Here is a 20,463-nt window from a genome sequence, read left to right on the forward strand (position 1 = left end):
CGGGATTTCCCTTGAAGACATTTTGGAATCCTTCAGTCTTCAGCCCCTGGAAGGACGAGAGAAATGCCATTCGCACATGCGCCGAGCTCCAAAGTCTCCAGGAACAATCTCCGAGATGCTTCAAATCGTCTGGAAGCCTTCAGAGACAAAAAGTGTCAGATTTGAAAACCAGGGTAAGAGAAAGCAAAGAGTATTGGTGAGGGGAAGGGTCCGACCCAGAGGCCGCTTCCTTCCTCCAAGGAAGCAGCCTATGGGTCTGACCCTTCCCATGGAAAGGGCCCAAGCCCCTTAAGGACTGGCCCCAAAAGCCTACAAGGCTTGCCAGTCTTTTGAGGGCAGCTTTGAAGGGAAGGGTCCGACCCAGAGGCTGCTTCCTCGGAGGAAGGCAGGTATCCTGCCAGGCTGGGGAAGCGGGCCTGGAGAGGGCCTAAGAACTTCAAGGATGAGGCCCAAAGGCCTCCAAGACTGGCCAGTCTCTTAAGGGCAGCCTTGAAGGGAAGGGTCTGACCCAGAGGCTGCTTCCTCGGAGGAAGGCAGGTATCCTGCCAGGCTGGGGAAGCGGGCCTGGAGAGGACACAAGAACTTCAAGGATGGGACCCAAAAGGCCCCAAGGCTTGCCAGTCTCTTAAGGGCAGTCTTGAAGGGAAGGGTCCGACCCAGAGGCTGCTTCCTCGAAGGAAGGTAGGTATCCTGCCAGGCTGGGGAAGCGGGCCTGGAGAGGGCCCAATAACTTCAAGGAAGAGGCCCAAAGGCCTCCAAGGCTGGCCAGTCTCTTGAGGGCAGCCTTGAAGGGAAGGGTCTGAACCAAAGGCTGCTTCCTCGAAGGAAGGCAGGTATCCTGCCAGGCTGGGGAAGCAGGCCTGGAGAGGACCCAAGAACTTCAAGGATGAGGCCCAAGGTCCTTCAAGACTGGCCAGTCTCTTGAGGGCAGCCTTGAAGGGAAGGGTCCGACCCACAGGCTGCTTCCTCAAAGGAAGGCAGGTATCCTGCCAGGCTAGGGAAGCGGGCTTGGAGAGGGCCCAAGAACTTCAAGGATGAGGCTCAAAAGCCCCCAAGGTTCACCAGTCTCTTGAGGGCAGCCTTGAAGGGAAGGGTCTGACCCAGAGGCTGCTCCCGTGAAGGGGGGCAGGTATCCTGTCAGGCGGGGGAAGCGGGCTTGGAGAGGGCCCAAGAACTTCAAGGATGAGGCTCAAAAGCCCCCAAGGTTCACCAGTCTCTTGAGGGCAGCCTTGAAGGGAAGGGTCCGACCCAGAGGCTGCTCCCGTGAAGGGGGGCAGGTATCCTGTCAGGCTGGGGAAGAGGGCCTGGAGAGGGTCCAAGAACTTCAAGGATGGGACCCAAAAGGCCCCAAGGCTTGCCAGTCTCTTAAGGGCAGTCATGAAGGGAAGGGTCCGACCCAGAGGCTGCTTCCTCGAAGGAAGGTAGGTATCCTGCCAGGTTGGGGAACCGGGCCTGGAGAGGGCCAAAGAACTTCAAGGATGAAGCTCAAATGCCCTCAAGGTTCGCCATTCTCTTGAGGGGAGCCTTGAAAGGAAGGGTCCCACCCCGAGGCTGCTTCCTCGGAGGAAGGTAGGTATCCTCCCAGGCTGGGGAAGCAGGGCTTGTGAGGGCCTCAAAGGTGAGGACCAAAGTCTCCCTATGGAGGCCAGTTCTTTGAGGGCACCCTTGAAGGGGAGTGTCCTCTCCAGAAGAGGAAAGAAGTATTTACTTGGAAGATCTGATAAGAAATTCGTTGCAGCTTAATTTCCCATTAATAGAATGCTCTTTATTACCCTATTTCTGTTTTCCAGATGATTAAAATTTTGTGTGTGTGTGTGTGTCGTACTCTGCATCACTTAGTTTGTATCAAAATTCTCCCATGCCAAGAACCCATTCAGGGAAAAGTGTATTTCGTATTATTGCCATCAGCTTCTGTGTAGCACTTTGCGCCGGTTCAGCGCCCCAACCTTGGGAACTTGAGAAATTGTTTCTTCTCAGAGTTCATTGATTAAGAAGGTAATTACCGTCTTTCCTGGGGTCTCGGTGAGGATATTTTGAAGTTCGGGGGGGAAGCTGGTCGTTTGAAAATTTATAACGTATCGTCAATTTATTTTTACCACTTTATCAAGTTTTCGGGAATTCTATGTTTTTTATTCCCTTGAAGTCACATTATTTATCAGTGGCGATGAAGACCACAGGTATTGCAACGGTGATTTGTATGAGGTCAATGAAACACTAGAAGAGAAGTCCTTAAGACGGAGGACCCAGTTCATAACTGGCAGGCATGTTTAAATGAGGAATCCTTCAACTACCCTCCCGCCCCGCGCAGGGTATCTTGCGCCTCTCGCTATCATATATATATATATATATATATATATATATATATATATATATATATATATATATATATATATATATATATATATTCTATACAGCTTCAAATTTACTAGTCAATATGAAAGTTTATTTTCCCCCCAAAAGAATCTAACAAGTTTTGTCTATCAAACTGGTTCCAGATGAATATATATGTATATATATATATATATATATATATATATATATATATATATATATATATATATATATATATATATACATATATATATATATATATATATATATATATATATATATATATATATATATATATATATATATATATATATATATATATATATATATAGCAGTCAGTACTAATGGTTATTTCCAAAAAAAAAAACAGCCAAACAAGTTTTTGTCTATGATATTGGTTCCTATCCCATTGCAACTTTCACTTCAAACAATTTCTAAATAGTTTTTACCTTTCATATTTCGAAATCCAGGACTGTAGCCATGGGCCATTATGTATGAAATGTTTTGTGCTTTCTACAATATATTGTTTCCTGATGGACTAGTTAGGCTACAGGAACAGGTTCATAACATTTTATGACCCATTAACAATATTGCTTGGAAATTTTGAGTTGTTATTTCATGGATATATGTATAAATCATTTAGTCTTTGAATATGTTTTATAATTTTTCAAAATGAAGATAATTAGCTAAATTGTATCTTGATAATTGCATTGGTTTATTTTATTTTACTAAATCAACAAATTTCGAAAATATTATTATGTTAATTGCCACTTTAAATACTTATCACTTATTATTTTCACTTTCCTTATTCCATTGCTTTACCATATATGCTTCGTTGACTAAATTGTAAATTATATTCATATCCTTCTAAATTTATTATACAATTTACTTATATTTTATATCTTTTTACTTAAAATAAGGAAAATTACGAAGCCTATGAACATATATGCAAAACTTTAAGTAAAATAATTCAATAGCACATTAATATTCAATAATAAGTTTTACATTATTCTATTTTTTTAAATCAAATATAAAAAATATGAAGCCTATTATCAAATATGCAAAGCTTTAAGCAAAATAATTCAGTAACATTAATTTTCAATAATAAGAGTAAGAATATTCTATGTGATGAACATAAAATATATAAAAATATTATCCGACATCAATGCAGGGGGAAAATTGCATTGATTCTCTCCACGAAATATGATCCCAACAGAACAATTAATATTGGAATTGGTGTTATATGACAACCACGCTATTCGGAATGACGGTTTCATTACGATAGCGCCCATATGTTGTTGCTGTTAAACCTTTTCATTAATTTTATAGATTCGTAACTTTTATCTCTATAAAGAAAATTATTATTATTATTATTATTATTATTATTATTATTATTATTATTATTATTATTATTATTATTATTATTTCTTTACTTTTTTGAGATTTTTTGACCAATATTTCGTTTTCATTTGCTACTATGATTTACATCGCTTAACAATGTGTGTATATATATATATATATATACATATATATATATATATATATATATATATATATATATATATATATATATATATATATATGTGTGTGTGTGTGTGTGTGTGTATATGTATATATATATATATATATATATATATATATATATATATATATATATATAAACATGTATTAATAATAATAAATGCATATTCTACAGAGGCACGTGGGTAATTAGTCATCCTTGGAATATATTCTAATTACAGATCTCTCTTTCAAAGAACGGGCAAAGGACAATATATTTTCAGATTTAATCATAATAGCTTTGGATATTCGAAGAGTACAAAAAATATATATAATAATATTAATTATTAGCTATACCTATAATTATTCCAGAGAGTTTACCAGCAAATATGAATAACTTTTGTTACCCGCCACTCCTTACAATAATTTGATTAATAGGATCAATATGATTAGGAAATACTCCCGTTAAGGACATTACTATTCATTAGAGGGCTGCTCAAAAATACACATTAAATATCCGTCTTGTTTCCGTGACCTAATTTTCACTTCCTTTTGGTGGCTGGCACGAAATGAGATATTAAGCATTGCTACAAGGACTTAAATCCCTTAATACGTTTGAGGCTCCTGGTACTTGGGATTCAAATGACTTCGAAACCTTCATTTGTGGGAGCTTCCCTGATCCCAGATATCTGTTGATTTGTGTTTTATATTTCTAAAGTTTTTAGAACAGTGGTTCTCAAACTGGGGGTAATTACCCCCGTGGGTGGTAACGAAGACGTTTCGGGGGGGTAACGAGGTACTTTCTAAAAGCAATAGTTCTTTGGAGTAAAATTCAGTAAATTTATAAATAATAATTACAATAAATAAATAAGTAAAATAATTATTAAATAATACAGAAGTAAATCTAAATTCTTTATTTCTTAAGACTTGAGTGAAAGTAAAATTAATTTCTTACATATAAAATGCATTAGAAATTAAGCATTCCAATTATTTTCTTTTCTTTATATCATAACTTCACATAACTGAAGAGGAAGGGGTAGGGGTCATGGTGATCTATCACACCACTACTGCCCCCGGGGCTAACAGTACCCAAAAATTTTAGAACCACTGCCTAAGAAGGATTTTTTAAAGCCATTTTGATATAATTTATTATATGTAATATTTCCTTCTTTTCTTGCAAGGATTTTTTTTTTTTTGCCAATTCTATGGTTTAGCTAAAGATATTTTGATGAACACTCATTTGCAAGGTTTTTTTATATTGTTCTGTTGTTTTTGCTGAGATATTCTTAAATGTTTTACAGCTTAAGTCAAATTAATACCCATTCATTAAGAAATGGCAACGTTATCTCCAAAAGACATATCCAATTTTATTACTGATTCCTTTATGAAAACCAAATAATTGAGTCTCGAAGTTTCTACTCTAACACCTATTAATTACGAAACAATTTATCTGTGTAGGGCACTGCCAATTTATGTGTTAATTTTATTATATAAAAAACTCAACATTTCTCACATATATGTAATCATGTTGGGCTATATTAATGAAAAAGAAATCACTCCTTTTCATGTCTCAGTAGAACTAAGCTCGACATAAAAACACAACTGAATTTTAATAACTACTGACACTAATAACTTTAAAATAGTACAGCATTACCCATTATAAAGGTGACGACATGCTTTACAAGACTCGTGATAACGTACTTCTGTACTGAAAAATAATACGCCTCAATTCTTTGAATGCCAATATCAATGAAGCTCGAACCCATCGGTAATAATTACACTTACTCCAAAAATCTCATACCCATTGGTAATAACTACACTTAATCCGAAAAGCTCAAGCCCATCGGTAATAATTATACTTAATCCGAAAAGCTCGTACCCAGTGGTAATAGTTACACTTAATCCGAAAAGCTCGAACCCAGCGGTAATAATTACTCTTAATCCGAAAAGCTCGAACCCAGTGGTAATAATTACACTTAATCCGAAAAGCTCGAACCTAGTGGTAATAATTACACTTATTCCGAAAATCTCGAACCCAGTGGTAATAATTACACTTAATCCGAAAAGCTCGAACCCAATGGTAAAAATTACACTTAATCGGAAAAGCTCGAACCCATTGGTAATAATTACACTTAATCCAAAAATCTCGAACCCAGCGGTAATAATTACACTTAATCCGAAAAGCTCTAACCCAGCAGTAATAATTACACCTAATCCGAAAAGCTCGAACCCAGTGGTAATAATTACACTTAATCCAAAAATTTCATGCCCAGTGGTAATGATTACACAATCCAAAAAGCTCGAACCCAGTGGTAATAATTACACTTAATCTGAAAAGCTTGAACCCAGTGGTAATAATTACACTTAATCCGAAAAGCTCGAACCCAGTGGTAATAGTTACACTTAATCCGAAAATCTCGAACCCAGCGGTAATAATTACACTTAATCCGAAAAGCTCTAACCCAGAAGTAATAATTACACTTAATCCGAAAAGCTCGAACCCAGTGGTAATAATTACACTTAATCCAAAAATCTCATGCCCAGTGGTAATAATTACACTTACTCCGGAAAGCTCGAACCCAGTGGTAATAATTACACTTAATCCGAAAAGCTCGAACCCAGTGGTAATAATTACACTTAATCCGAAAAGCTCGAACCCAGTGGTAATAATTACACTTAATCGGAAAATCTCGAACCCAGTGGTAATAATTACACTTAATCCGAAAATCTCAAACCCAGAGGTAATAATTACACTTAATCAGAAGTTATCATACGAGGGAAAGCTGGGGGAACTTCCCATGTAGGCTTGTAAAATTGTTATTATTATTATTATTATTATTATTATCGTTCAAAGGATCAACCTGTTCACATGGAACAGGCCTGCGGGGGCCACTGACCTGAAATTCAAGCTTCTTGGGAATATGGTGTTCATTTAAAAAAAATACAAAAAGTTAATAGGAAATACAGAATTAAGAGATCAGTTATTAGAAAACAAAGATAAATTAACAAGTTAATAAAAAACAGAATGTTATAAATACATATGAAGCCTTGCGTATGATACCTAACTTCGATGCGGCATTTGCCGACACTTTCATTAGATGTTTCTCAAAAGTAAGATGCGAGAAAGTTACACCAAGTATAGTCAAAGCTTCAGACTCATTCAGCAGAGTCCCATCACTTGATGGGAAGGAAGTGGTGAAAAATCGATAGCTTTCGTTTACAGGAGTGCAGCCTCTTAAGCCCTATTTTTGACATTTCAATGTGCCAAAGCACATTAGATTTATAAAACTTCCATATTTGGGAAACCTTCGCTTTGAAATATGAAAGAATCTTCATAATATATATATATATATATATATATATATATATATATATATATATATATATATATATATATATATATATATATATATATATATATATTAACAAGTGCCTACCCATAGATACAGTTTAGGTTTGTTTTTACCAATAAATTTACAATTGGTTCTTACCTAAGCAAGAAGGAAGCTTTAGAGATCAAATGTGACTCGCAGTGGCTGAGGCGTCCCTAGCACCACACTGTACCTTGAATTGTTTCCCTTTGTCATGTTTCTTCTTTATTAGCTTTTTTTAAGATTTTTCACAAGTAGATCTTCTCGGAGAAAAATTGCTGTTATAATGTACTTGTTTTCATTAAACAAGATGCTATAGTGCTTCTCCGTGCTTAGGCAGACAATACTAGCAGAACCCCTTGTCAAAAATAGTTTCCATTTTGAAGTGCTTTTTCTACCTTTTCCTAAATGTATCTGTTCAAATTTCTTTCAATTTGTGTTAGCGTATTTTCATTAAGTTCTCATATTGGCTTTGTTTTATCTCGTGTTATTTCTAGAAACAGGAAATCTATATGTGTGGCTGCGACTTTTTGTGAATTGTTATCTGTTGAAGGTGCTGTGTCTGGGACATTTTTTGTCCGCAATTAGCGTCAGTCTCCCGTCAACACGTTTCTCTCTCTCTCTCTCTCTCAACTGTTGTTGGTGTCAGTCTCTCTCTCTCTGTTCTTCCAAACTTTTTTTTTTTACAACGTCAACACTTTACATTACACGCTCTTAGTATAGCCTGTGGCAGCCTGCACTGGGTATTCACGTATGTTGACTTTGCAATCTGGGTTGATGATCGTGCAAAACCAGTTTATTTATTTGTCCCATGAAACGTCTAAGATGTAGTTCTTCTACATTTTCATTTCGAATATATTGCTTCCTAACCACATTTTTCCTTTACCTACATGAAACTGCAAATAAAATTTTTAAAAAAATGAGCTATTCCAACGATTTTGTTAATTTTAAAATCCACCGTCTATATTCATTCATGTAAGGGAACTGTAATTTACGAGTAGCATTAATACAAAAACATAACTAATGATCTGCTGTGGTCTGGTATGGAAGGAATTCTATGGGTGGGCGGGTAATCCAAACACTTTTGACGCCTCTGTGGCGCTGTATATTTGCGCACACGTCGAAGAGGATACGGACACGTTTACGTAACTATTCCGCCGTGTTACGGTTGCCAACTCCATACTAAAGTGTTGTATCTCCCGCACTCATAGTCTCCTCCCTCAATAACGTCCTTCGTTTTCCTTATCCTCCTGCTCTTAGTTTAGTCGTCGGGTATCGTTCGGAGTATCAGGAATTACGCGCTCAGATGAGTCCGTGTTTGGGGCGGTTATAAGGCTTACGCAAGGAGTTAAGTAAGGAATGAAATCACTAAATAGTGCCTTCAACGAACAGAATGCTTGAGGGAAGGGAACATATTTGTGTTACGTGTCATGTTTGCGATTTAATCTTACAGAAGTTTTCATCGTTTTTTTTTAACTACCCTGGTAGTGTTCACTGTGCAACGTTGCAAATATAGATGGAGCTGTGACGAAAACTAAAAAGTCTTTTAGTGATAAACAAAGAATCACACGAAAAGAGAAACATTAGTAGCAGAAAATGATACGTATGTCTTACTTTATGGACCGCTACAGTAACATGAGCCCGTGCTGGCATAAGACCAGCTCAGTCAACAACAACAACAACACGTGTAGGCTGACACCTGACAGAGTCGTCCGGTGTGTATTCTCAGGGAACGCGCGTTTACGACGTTGGTCACTGAGTGGAATGAGCGGAGAGAAATAATAATCTATTCTGTTTTTCACTACCGACAATAAGGACACTTCACAAGAAAAGTGTATGCCATAATAAATAACACACTGCGTGAATGAAACACAGCTGAAATTACCGCACGATAAGAAAAGATTCAAACCAATTTCTAATCCGTGCTTCAAGTCACTTTTCCTCAGACGACTTATGGACTGAGCAGCCAGTGAATGTCACTGACTTTTATTTTTACTGGGATTAATGCTGAGTGGATGGTGATTTGCAACTTCTGTGAGTAACTTTTACTGTGAATACAGTTCATACTCCCTGTGACGTAGCCTACTGGCACCAGAAGGGTTTCTACTAAAAGTAATCGATTTTTGATAATCAAGGTAAGACGATATAGCAGAATTTAGTGTGTGTGTGGTTTCCATGAACTTTATAAGCGGATATTATAAGTTCTCTTATTAGAAAATGAAAGCTCATCATTAATTCGAAATGCAAACTCTCGTAATCTCTAGAAAAATTACTGCTATGCTCGATGAGTGCATATAACAGAGTCGCGACATTAATTTAAACGATGCCAGAAGTAAACAATACTAGCTTATAAAGTAATAGATAAAACGCTTAACGTAGATCTTCATCAAAATTTTCACTCATCAATACATTCTTTATATATGCTTCCACACCACACATACGTTGGATTATAATTCATAAAAAGTTATGAAAGTTGATAAAAGACTTCGTAAAAATTGTACATACAACAATCCCGTTTTATCAACAAACTTAAAAATTCTCTTTGTATTGTATACCACATCCTTTCCGAGAATTCTGGAGAGATTTACCCTGTCCAGTAAGGCTCTCCGATGGAAAACGACTTCTCAAATCCTCAAGGGAAACACTCGACCAAGAACCCCGTAAGGGGTTAGTGCCGTCAGTGCACCTCTATTGGCATTACTTACGGTTCTTTGTAGCGTCCTTCGGCCCCTAGCTACAACCCCTGTCATTCAATTTACTGTACCTCCATTCACATTCTCTTTCTTCCATCTTGCTACCCACCCTCTCCTGACAACTGTTTCATAGTGCAACTGCGAGGTTTTCCTCCTATTAAACCTTTGAAACCTTTTACTTTCAATTTCCCTTTCAGCGCTGAATGATCTCAAAGTCCCAGCAGTAGGCCTTTCCATTCCTCGACCAAGAAGTACCACTAAATTAATATGACAAAAAAAAAAAAAATTCAACTCAAAGCGGGTAGCGTAGATTAAAGATCCATGAGTCAAATTCATGTGCCCATTTCTTAAATGACGAAGGGTAGTTACCCATCTCTGTGGCATGTTACTGAATTGGTAATTCCCGGAATTTCCTGATTATTACCTACCAAACTCTGCTATGAAATTAGTCAGGCTCCCTCTATTTTTCTGTAAATGTAAAGGGAACCCTTCTTAGATGGGAGATGCCAAGTTATTTGTGAACTGATGTAACCTACTCTTTCCGTTCACACCAGTGTGTTTGACTCAACGAAAATGGACTTTTCTACAGCAGCAGCATAAAAAGAGACACCCGTCTCAGAATTGGCTCTTTCCTAGGATGTTTGGTATTGAAATTATTCAAGGACGGTGCTAATTACGACTCTCAGGTCATGTTCAGATTTTCTTCAGAACCATTAAGCGGGGAATTTCGAAGACATCTTACTTCAAGAGCGCTTGTGATCTTTTCTTTTCCTTATTTGTTTTTAAAGGGTATTAGGTTAACTACCCCGTTTGTCTGTGTACAATAAAAAGATAAATGAATGTTTAAAAACTATGCAAGAATGAAATCGTTAAAGCAATTCTGAACCCAATGCCAACACCAGATTTGGGGCCTTCTGTGTATACATGCATATCATTCTCATGCACATAAACATGTTTCTCTTTTCTGAACTAAAAAACTTAAGTTATTTTGCTGCTGATGAATGCCATGGAGGGATTCTCGAGTATTTAAGGATGTTATTTGTCTTACTTTAACTGAAAATGGCCATGGTAGACGAGTCTGGATTCTATAATAGATAAAGAATGACTTCCTTCGGAAAGTTAGACTTATTGAAGAACTTAAAAAACCTCTGGAACTTCATCAGACTTTGAGCCGGTAAAATCTGGAAATGGGGTTGAGGAGCGACCTCCCCAGCATCCCAGATCATACACTCAACAGAATATTTGAATGCTCCAATGGCCTTAAGGTTCCCCTCACTAAGAATCCCATTTGGGGCTTAGAATCTATGAGAGGCGGCAGGTGTAAACATCGCACATCCTAAATCCGTGTTTACCAGGAATAATGGCTGGTACAACCTGCAAAGTTGTTTTCAATCAGCACCTCGTGTTGTGGGAGGAAGCTTTCAACCGATTCAAGGACCTTCATGGGCTTGACCTTCATGTCAGCTAAGTGGGACGACCAGGAGACCCAGTTGTCAAATACTGATCGTAAGATTAGTCTCAATAACATGTATCAAATGTAATATACAGTATATATATATATATATATATATATATATATATATATATATATATATATATATATATATATATATATATATATATATATATCTATATATATATATATATATATATATACATACATATATATTATATATATGTATATATATAGTAAATAAATATATACATATGTATACTGTATATATATATATATATATATATATATATATATATATATATATATATATATATATATATATATATATATATATATATATATATATATTAGCTTTCAGAAGAACAAGAGATATAAAAAGATCAATGAATAGAATAAAACTTTTAAGATAAAATATAAATGGAATGAATTACGTGATTTAGGCATAAAGCCAAGCACTGGGACCCATAGGGTCATTCGGCGCTATGGTGAGAATGAATGAAAATGGAAATGTCAACAAGTTTCTTATAATTAAAGCGTATTTTTCATCTTATACTTGTCAAGAGCTACATAGGAAATAGCATTTCACATCCCACAGGACACGCGTACGATTGAAAATAATACGAAAGTGGAGTGAGTGTTTAGTGACAGTTAATTTTTTTACTAATTAACTGAAATCAAATTGAAACTAAATTAACTGAATACTATATTGAAGTTTGATTTTTTTACTTTTTACTAGTGTCAAGTCTAATCCTAACTCAACCAATGAAGTAGTGTCACAGTATATGATAAATTGCGTGATGACATAATTTATAGAACTCCGTCTGTGACCTATGACTGATACTCGTGGTACTTTTTAAACTGTGATACTCTTTTAATTTCATTCTTAATAGACACTCCGTCTTTTGCACACACCCTGCTACCTTTCTTTCTTCCCCTATTCTGTTGCTTACGTCTTCTTTCATCCTGTCATTTTTCGTTATATTTATCCCCCGATCCATTGTGAATCAACTTTTCTTCTTACCACCGTCCATATTAACATTCATGGTTTCCATTTATCCTCTTACCCTTTCGTGATCACATGCGCTCTCAACTTTCATCTCCGGAAAACACTTTCAAATTCTTTCATTAGCTTCTACAGTTTCTCTTCACAGTCCCCAGTCAGTACTGAATCATCTGCAAACATCACTCATTCCACACTTCGTTTGCAACTTTTTTTTTTTTTTTATCCACCAACTTTGCACCTATATCTACTGTCCTTTGTCTGACTTCTCGCTTTATTCCATCCACAAAGATATTAAACAACCACGGAGACACATAATAAGCCCAAGTCTCAGACAAACTTTTGCACCAAAAAAAGTCACTATCCCGCCTACGTTTCAGCTGCTCTCAGTATCTTATCTCATATACCATACTTCCTCAACAGCCTCTACTTAGCCCGTAGCAATTCATTCGTAAGCTTTCTAGATCCAAATAAGCCACTTTTCCCTGTAATTGAAAAATCCTAACGAAACTTTTTCATAAGACACAAATGGAATCAGTTTGTATAAATGTGCTGGGAGTACAATGAGAATACAATATTCAATGTATTATGAAGACCCATTGCCAATTTTTCAAAAGTAACTTCAAAAGTAAATTTCGAAAGTAAAGTAAATGGTGGCGTATGGCTTCGCCAGTATTCGTTAGACTTTGTATATGGATGTTCGACTGGTGGTGTATGGCAACGCCTGTATGGGCAAGTTCTGAGGGCGTTGACAACGTCTGCTGTTTACACTGGCACCTTTATCGCTAACCCCCCAACCCCCAACCCCCAACCTACCTCTTGAAAGTTACGTAATACAGGCCATTAACAAGCGTTGCAAATACGATATGACTTTGGTAGAGATCGCTATTCTATATAACTAAAACCAAAAGTTTGTCCCTAAATAAGTGAGAAACATGACTAGCAAGACACATTAGTCAAATGTCGTTGCAACGTGCGCCTCGACCCATAGACTCGGATAAGAGCCCCCCAAGGACACCTTCGAGTTAACGTAAACAAATTGGGCCTCTCGTTCCTTGCTGCGCCAAAACTAACTTCAGCAGCTGAATGCAAGGATCACGTACGAGTATGCTTAAATTTGTGCTACATGATGTTATCCGTACTGCTTTCAATGGATGTAATCAAAGTGGCTTGCCGGCGACTCAAAAAATGTTTTATTATATAAAACTAAGAAATGTGTTGTAAAGCACACACACACATACATACATATATATATATATATATATATATATATATATATATATATATATATATATATATATATATATATATATATATATATATATATATATATATATATATATATATATATATATATATATATATATGTGTGTGTGTATATATATATGTATATAAATTTCTGACACATTGGATATATTTATACACATTATATATAATGTATATATGTGTGTGTTTGATTTTAAATCACGAAAAGGTAAAAAAAACGTGATGATTATAAGAACAAAGTTACAGCCACGAAGGAAAGAGTGAAACGATGAGATGCTAAGTACTTTCGTCTTATTATCCAGACATGGTCACAGCATGTCTTGGTAATTAGACAAAAGTACTTAGATCTCATTGTTTCACTCTTTCCTTCGTGGCTGTAACTTTGTTCATATATATATATATATATATATATATATATATATATATATATATATATATATATATATATATATATATATATATTATGTATGCATGCAAGTATATATAGCTTGATAATAAATATTATTACCAAGACCAAGTGTATCATTTTATTTAGAGAGCTTTAGAGGTATATAATATCATCAGGTTGAAAATTATTGACAAAACGTAAAAATCACTGAAATTACAATAAAATGAATGGTCTTACTAAAACCTTAAGAGAATGGATAAGACAAATAAAAGGATACAAAACTTTGAATGCACATAGAACCCAAGAATAAAAGAGCTAATAAAACATAAAATAAACCGAAAATACAAACTGAAAATGCATCTAAAAAATACAAACAAAAAAACGCAAACAAATTCTCATCATCCTACCATTTCTTTTACTTGTGAGACAGAACAGGACAAAAGTTATTATTTTTGGGTGTTCAGATATGCAGAAGTAGAGGAGCCTTGGAAAACTCTGTTTACGGGAAAAGTAGTTTACCGGCATGTTATTAAATTACCTCAGTTTTTCTCCAGTTATGTAAACTTAATTCAGTAGTAATGTACTATGATAAATAGAGCTTACAATGTTTGCTGTGATTTTAAACTTTTTTATCAAGACATGGTTTTCCTACAGAATTATTTTGCTGAAAATTGTTGCCCCATATTTGCATATTACGAAATTCAGAAAAAATTTCTTAAATGACAAGTTTTATCCCAGACCGGTGTACGTTACTGTTTGTAAAGACAAAGTGCATTAAATTACCTTACCTTGGTCATAGTAGCTATATGGTCCGGAAAAGTCGCAAGAAATAGTTATAAACTCAGTTTTCCTCAACTGGGCTTCAATTCGTTTTTACTAGCCCTTTTACTGTAAGAGGCGCAGTGGTATGATTCTCGGCTACCAGTCAAGAGGGCCAGGGTTCAAATCGCGCTGCTCACTGATTGAGCCACTGCACAAATCCGGTAGTCCATCAACCTAACGGTTCAAAAAACCCGAGAGGTTCAGTAGGAGAATAGGTACCAGACCTCGGGCTGGGGAGTTAAACAGTGGTCCTAGCGACACACTGGACATGTGTCATAGGCACTGGGACCTGTCCCCCACTGGCTGTCGGCCTAAGAAACAGGAGGTCAGCGCCTGTCCTATGAGCCTACAGGGGCCCAGGAGGACTTTAACTTCAACTAACTATTGAGGGCGACACCTACTCTTCCAGCAGCCATTAATTCGTGTGTCGTTTACTTGTTTAACTGTTCAGAGTGTGGTCTGCGATGCATGGGATCTAAATCTTGCTGACTCAAACACAATTTTGGAACACAGGTCTTTCTACTAGCACTAAGTTTCCTCTTTCAAATCACACTTTTCAGGCATATAAGAGAGCACAGTTTTGGCACAAGAGCACCCATTAACTGACCTGGATTTTTAAGTACTGCCCTTTTGCTCAAACAGACTGGACCTTCTAATTTCGGTCATTGTTTATAAAGAGGATGAAACTGGAAGTGAACAATTTGTTCGGTATACAACTATCAATTGTGTGATTTCTTAGAAGGTACGCGACAGGTCGACAGCTATTTTACTTTGTGTGTGGTAGTTTTAGTTTACATTTTGTCTTCTTTTTACGTTTTCATTTTTGTTTGTATTTTTATGATGCATTTTTAGTTTGTACATTCTGTTCATTTTATGTCTTATGAGAGCTTTTTGAATGTTGGGTTTTATTTGCATTCAAAGTTTTATATCCTTTTATTTGTTCTATCCATTCTTTTAAGGTGTTAGTAAGACAATTCATTTTATTGTAATTTCGGTGATTTTTACGTTCTGTCAATAATTTTCAGGTTATATACCTCGAAAGCTCACTAAGTAAGGTGTTCAAGCTAAGATTTCCAAGTAGCCGCCCTATTACTGAGACTATATATATGTCCCTAGCTTGAAATCAATTGTATGCAGTCTGTTTTTTAATTGTTATCATTTCTAATATTTTTACTATAATACCATTTTACCACTACCACAGCAACTGTGTGGATATTGCCGATTATCATTTTTATTATTTTATCTCGTGTGTCTAGACTGTGTGTATTGTACTGTCTCTACTTTGTATATTCCATGTATAAGGCCTTGAGCTGAAACAAAGAATATTATTATTATTGTTATTTATATATATATATATATATATATATATATATATATATATATATATATATATATATATATAATATAAAAAAGTCACCATGTACAAGTGACAAAATATAAAGCAGAAAAACACTGGACGGGGGAGTACTAGTTTCAAGCCCACACCAATGAGTATTGGTGATTATTATATGGGTTTTAACAACATCCAACTGTCATCACAGTTCCATCGGTGGACTATCAACATTACCCATTTCAAGGAAATAGCGCAAATTAATATCTGGCTGAGCCCTATAGTTGAGTAGTGGAAAGCTTTTCTAGAAGTAGACAAAAAGGTACGATCAATCTAATCTGATTTCGAAGGCCCTTTGCATAGATTCATGTTGTTGGTCTTTGACCTTTGAAACTACATTTACTTCCACAAATAATCTGAAGGGCAACCTACAGTAACTGTATTGTAATAGGCATTACAGTATTTAAGAGGTTGACAGTCACAGTATTTTGATGTATACTACCCTATCACTATTCCGCGGAAATCAGATAAGATTTGTCGCTTTTTCGGAGAAAACTACGTAAGACTGATAGCACCTTTTGCCCGGTATCAATACCATTGGCTGTTTTCTTTACCCCACGAACGCTGGCCGCGGACCTCGTGGCATTTGGGTAGCTAGGAGCCAAAGGACTGTCTGTCCATGGAATTTCGATAATCTTCCTGATGCTGTCCAGACATAGGCTTCTGATACTGTTGCTGTGTTTTTCTTTTCATCTGTCATTCATGAAATATGTATCCCCCTCACGAACTGCTTTTTTATTGACAAGGTCGAGATATTTACGGGAAGATGGTTCCTCCTGAATTATCCTAAATTCTCTATCCTTATACCCAAGGAACATACCCTAAGGCTCGTAAAAACACGTTGCGTGTCAGTCCAACATTTACTGAAATACTGTGATTAATAAGAAATTAATGTAGCCCATCAAGAAAGTGGGGTTTCTACCAGGCTTAAATCTATAATTAGTCCAAGGTCAAGCGCTGGGACCTATAAGGTCATTCTGCGTTGAAAGGATAATTGAGAGTGTAAAGGGTTTAAAGGTGTATCAGGAGGAAACTTCGTAGTTGCACTGTGAAACAACTGTTAGGAGAGGGTGGAAAGTAAGATCAAAGAAAGAGAATATTATCGGTGGTACAGTAAAAGGAATGAAAGGGGGTTGCAACTTGGGAACGAATGGACGCTGCAAAGAACCATCAGTCATGCCTACAGTGCACCGCGTAAGGAGCAGTGACGTGATTAACAAACCTCCCTCCTACATTGATATTCCTAATTATGAATATATAAAGGGAAGAAATTCTGCTTTAAACGTCTCGAACACTCAAGCGTTAGGTCACCTTCCGTTAACTTGCTTAGTTTTGTCCATTCGAGGAAAACGCACGAGAACCACGAAAGCGTCTAATGATTAAGTAAGGCAACTGACTGAGCAGAAGTTTTGATTTTCCACTTTCAATCTTTTTTGGGTACAAAGCAATAATGATTTTCTTCAGGGATGATCGATACCATTCGCCAGTGGCGGTTGGTCTTTTTGACAATTTTGTCATCGTGTAAACAAGCAGTGACATTCGAGGACATTCACTAATTTATATTAAATTTTCTCATTCCACTGACATTTTCCAATATTCAAGGAAACCTGGTTTTCACAGGTACACTCCAGTTATTCACTGTAGTTTACCGTTTCTTACAGCGCCTACTAATAATAATAAAAAGGATTAAGTAAAGGGTATAAAATGTCAGACTCTTTATCCTGTAAAAGACTTTCTTTCCACTTGACTAATACCTTGCAAAGAGCATAATTTCTAGATCATTAAAATGTCAAAAGCTTATGACCCTTCGAATTTCATAAATTACTTGAAATGTTTCACTTCCCAGAAGAAATGTTCATATATCAAGAATCCTCGTAACGTCAAGATTTCGGTTCCTCCATAATGACTCCATTCATAGCTACCTCGTTATCTGTATATTCAGGTGATGTGTTTTACTGCCCCAGTGCAAAGAAGTCTTTGTCTTGAGGAATTTCCGTTGTCAACAACAAGGCACTCTACCGGCAGCATTTGACTGCCGTTTGGAATTTCTTATACAAGTAATACTGATACTGCTGCTTCTCATATACAGTATTTATTTTGAGTTCCATCTCTCTAGATATACGATGCATTCTATTACGAAAGGTTTGTGAATCTTGTGGTGTTTTGCTGATTCAAACAGCATCATCTGCAGGTTTTAAGTTTGTTGCTTTACAGTCGTTACCCCAATCTAAACCTTCTCTTCCATCCCCAACCACCTTTGTTGATTAGAAATCTGTGAGAGGGGCAGACAACAAAAGTGAAACAACACTCTTTTGTAACACTATACTGTTTGCTAAACAGGCACGGATAATTTCAATTAGTTTCACATATTTAACAGGAGCAGCACAGCGTCACAAGCTCATTCATGATCCTGATCTGAGGACATTGTCAAATGCCTTCTCAGGGGATTTTTAAATCCATACGCTGCAGCACGATATATCTTAACACAACCTTTTCTTAAAATAGCAGTTTATCAGTTTCTTTTTCCAACCAATTGAGATTGACTAACACAAGTGCAATGCTTATATTGTTACTGCATTCAGTCAGCTCGCCGTTCTTTGGTATTTTTGTTATTACTTCCAGTTTCCAATCACCAGGCCTTGTTCTTCCTTCCATATTCTGCAAAGCAATGTATTTTGCATACTAGATGTCATATCAGGTATCAGCTAAAATCTACTCTTCAGTAATTCCACCACAGCCTGGTGTTTTCCATCTCTTAAGTTTTTTTTTTATTGGCTACACACTGCAAAAACAGTGAATTCATTCACACGTGCATACAGATCTTCTTCACCTTCTGATATATCAATCAGATTATTCCCTTCATGTCTCTCATTCATGACCTCGCAAAAATTTCTGCCTAGAGTTGTCTCCCTTTTTCTGATTTTATTATTGACCCATCCCCCATTTTGATAACAATTTCAACCAAATTTGGTATACTCGTACATATGAATTATTACTATCTGGAAAAGAATACTGTCGGGGTAAGGCATCATATTTCCCTCTTTTTATCAGCCATGGGTAATTCATCACAAATTCAGTGGGCTGTTTTGTTGAGAATAAACAGTTAAATAACCGCTGAATTCCTTTCAAAACTTCCCTCCCTGAATGCGTAGCTTTGTCAACATAGTCAGCCTGTTTGCCTAAATATTCTCTCGCATCTCTTCTTGATCGTCGTTCAATTTCACGATCTCGATTTGAGTATTTAGCTAATTCTGCAATGCATTCTTAATCTCCTTGAAATTTTTCTCCGTGTACCTTTTGCTTTATCTGTTGCTATCCCTGGTTTCATCCTATATCAGATGATTTCAATCTTTGTTACCCCTTGCCCCAGTAATTCTTTTCCAGCTGACTTATACATAGTCTTGATGATTACGAATCCTAGTTGATTTTCTGTTCCTCCTCGGATACGGTTTTCAGACCTACAAATTTATTTCAGCATTCAGTCGTAAAGGCCTCGCGATGTTCATCTTCAAGATTATGTATTAAACCGAGATGCTCTCAAGTTTATGTGGGTTGCTTCTAATTTTTCCTAAAATATTGCTATGTTACATTGCAATAAATATCGTTATTACATTGGTCTTCATTTGCTTACTTCTGTTACTTCAACACGCATGAGTGATTTTGGTGATAAATAAAACCTAGAGAGCAGGAGGAATTCTTTGCACTGGCAGCCATTTCGCTGGCTTGGCTGGGTCGTTGTGGTGGTAACCTTACCATACATTACAGCATGTAACGAGTAAACGTTGCATTACGGTGAAATCCTCTTCAGAGAACTATGGCAAAAGTTCTTTCGTTATAACAGGACATGATTGGCCGTAGGTTTGTGTTATGCCCACGAAATATACCCATGACCTAAAAGAGAAAACCCGTGAGCTGTTTGTGGGTTACTCCTTCTTAAAATATGTATATTATAATAAAAAGTATTGTGGAGTGTGTTTGATATGTAGATTTTATGGCTACTGCTACTGATAATCTTAAATTGTTGCTGTAAAAACGAGATATTCAGGGAGTAGTTACTTATAATAAAAGGCTTTTCCTATCTTGCTTATCATTCTCAAAATCTTTCACAAAGTAATTTAGAGATTATAGATGGACGTGTGGCTTACGAGCGGAATGACTGATGTTGCCATAGTTGAAAAGTAGCTATAAATGGCTCAGAAATGTTCTTAATGAAAGCTTAGTCGGCTCAGAAAACGTTACTGGATTC

The 20,463-nt window shown here is 36.4% G+C and overlaps 1 long non-coding RNA gene across 6 annotated transcripts in view; it reads right to left on the bottom strand.

The window, feature by feature from the left end:
* LOC136842529 (uncharacterized) overlaps positions 1 to 20,463 on the bottom strand; it is a 136,549-nt gene that overhangs the window by 72,782 nt on the left and 43,304 nt on the right. The gene's annotated exons all lie outside the window — the stretch shown is intronic.

This window comes from Macrobrachium rosenbergii, chromosome 10 (assembly GCF_040412425.1).
Source record: "Macrobrachium rosenbergii isolate ZJJX-2024 chromosome 10, ASM4041242v1, whole genome shotgun sequence".
NCBI lineage: Eukaryota > Metazoa > Arthropoda > Malacostraca > Decapoda > Palaemonidae > Macrobrachium > Macrobrachium rosenbergii.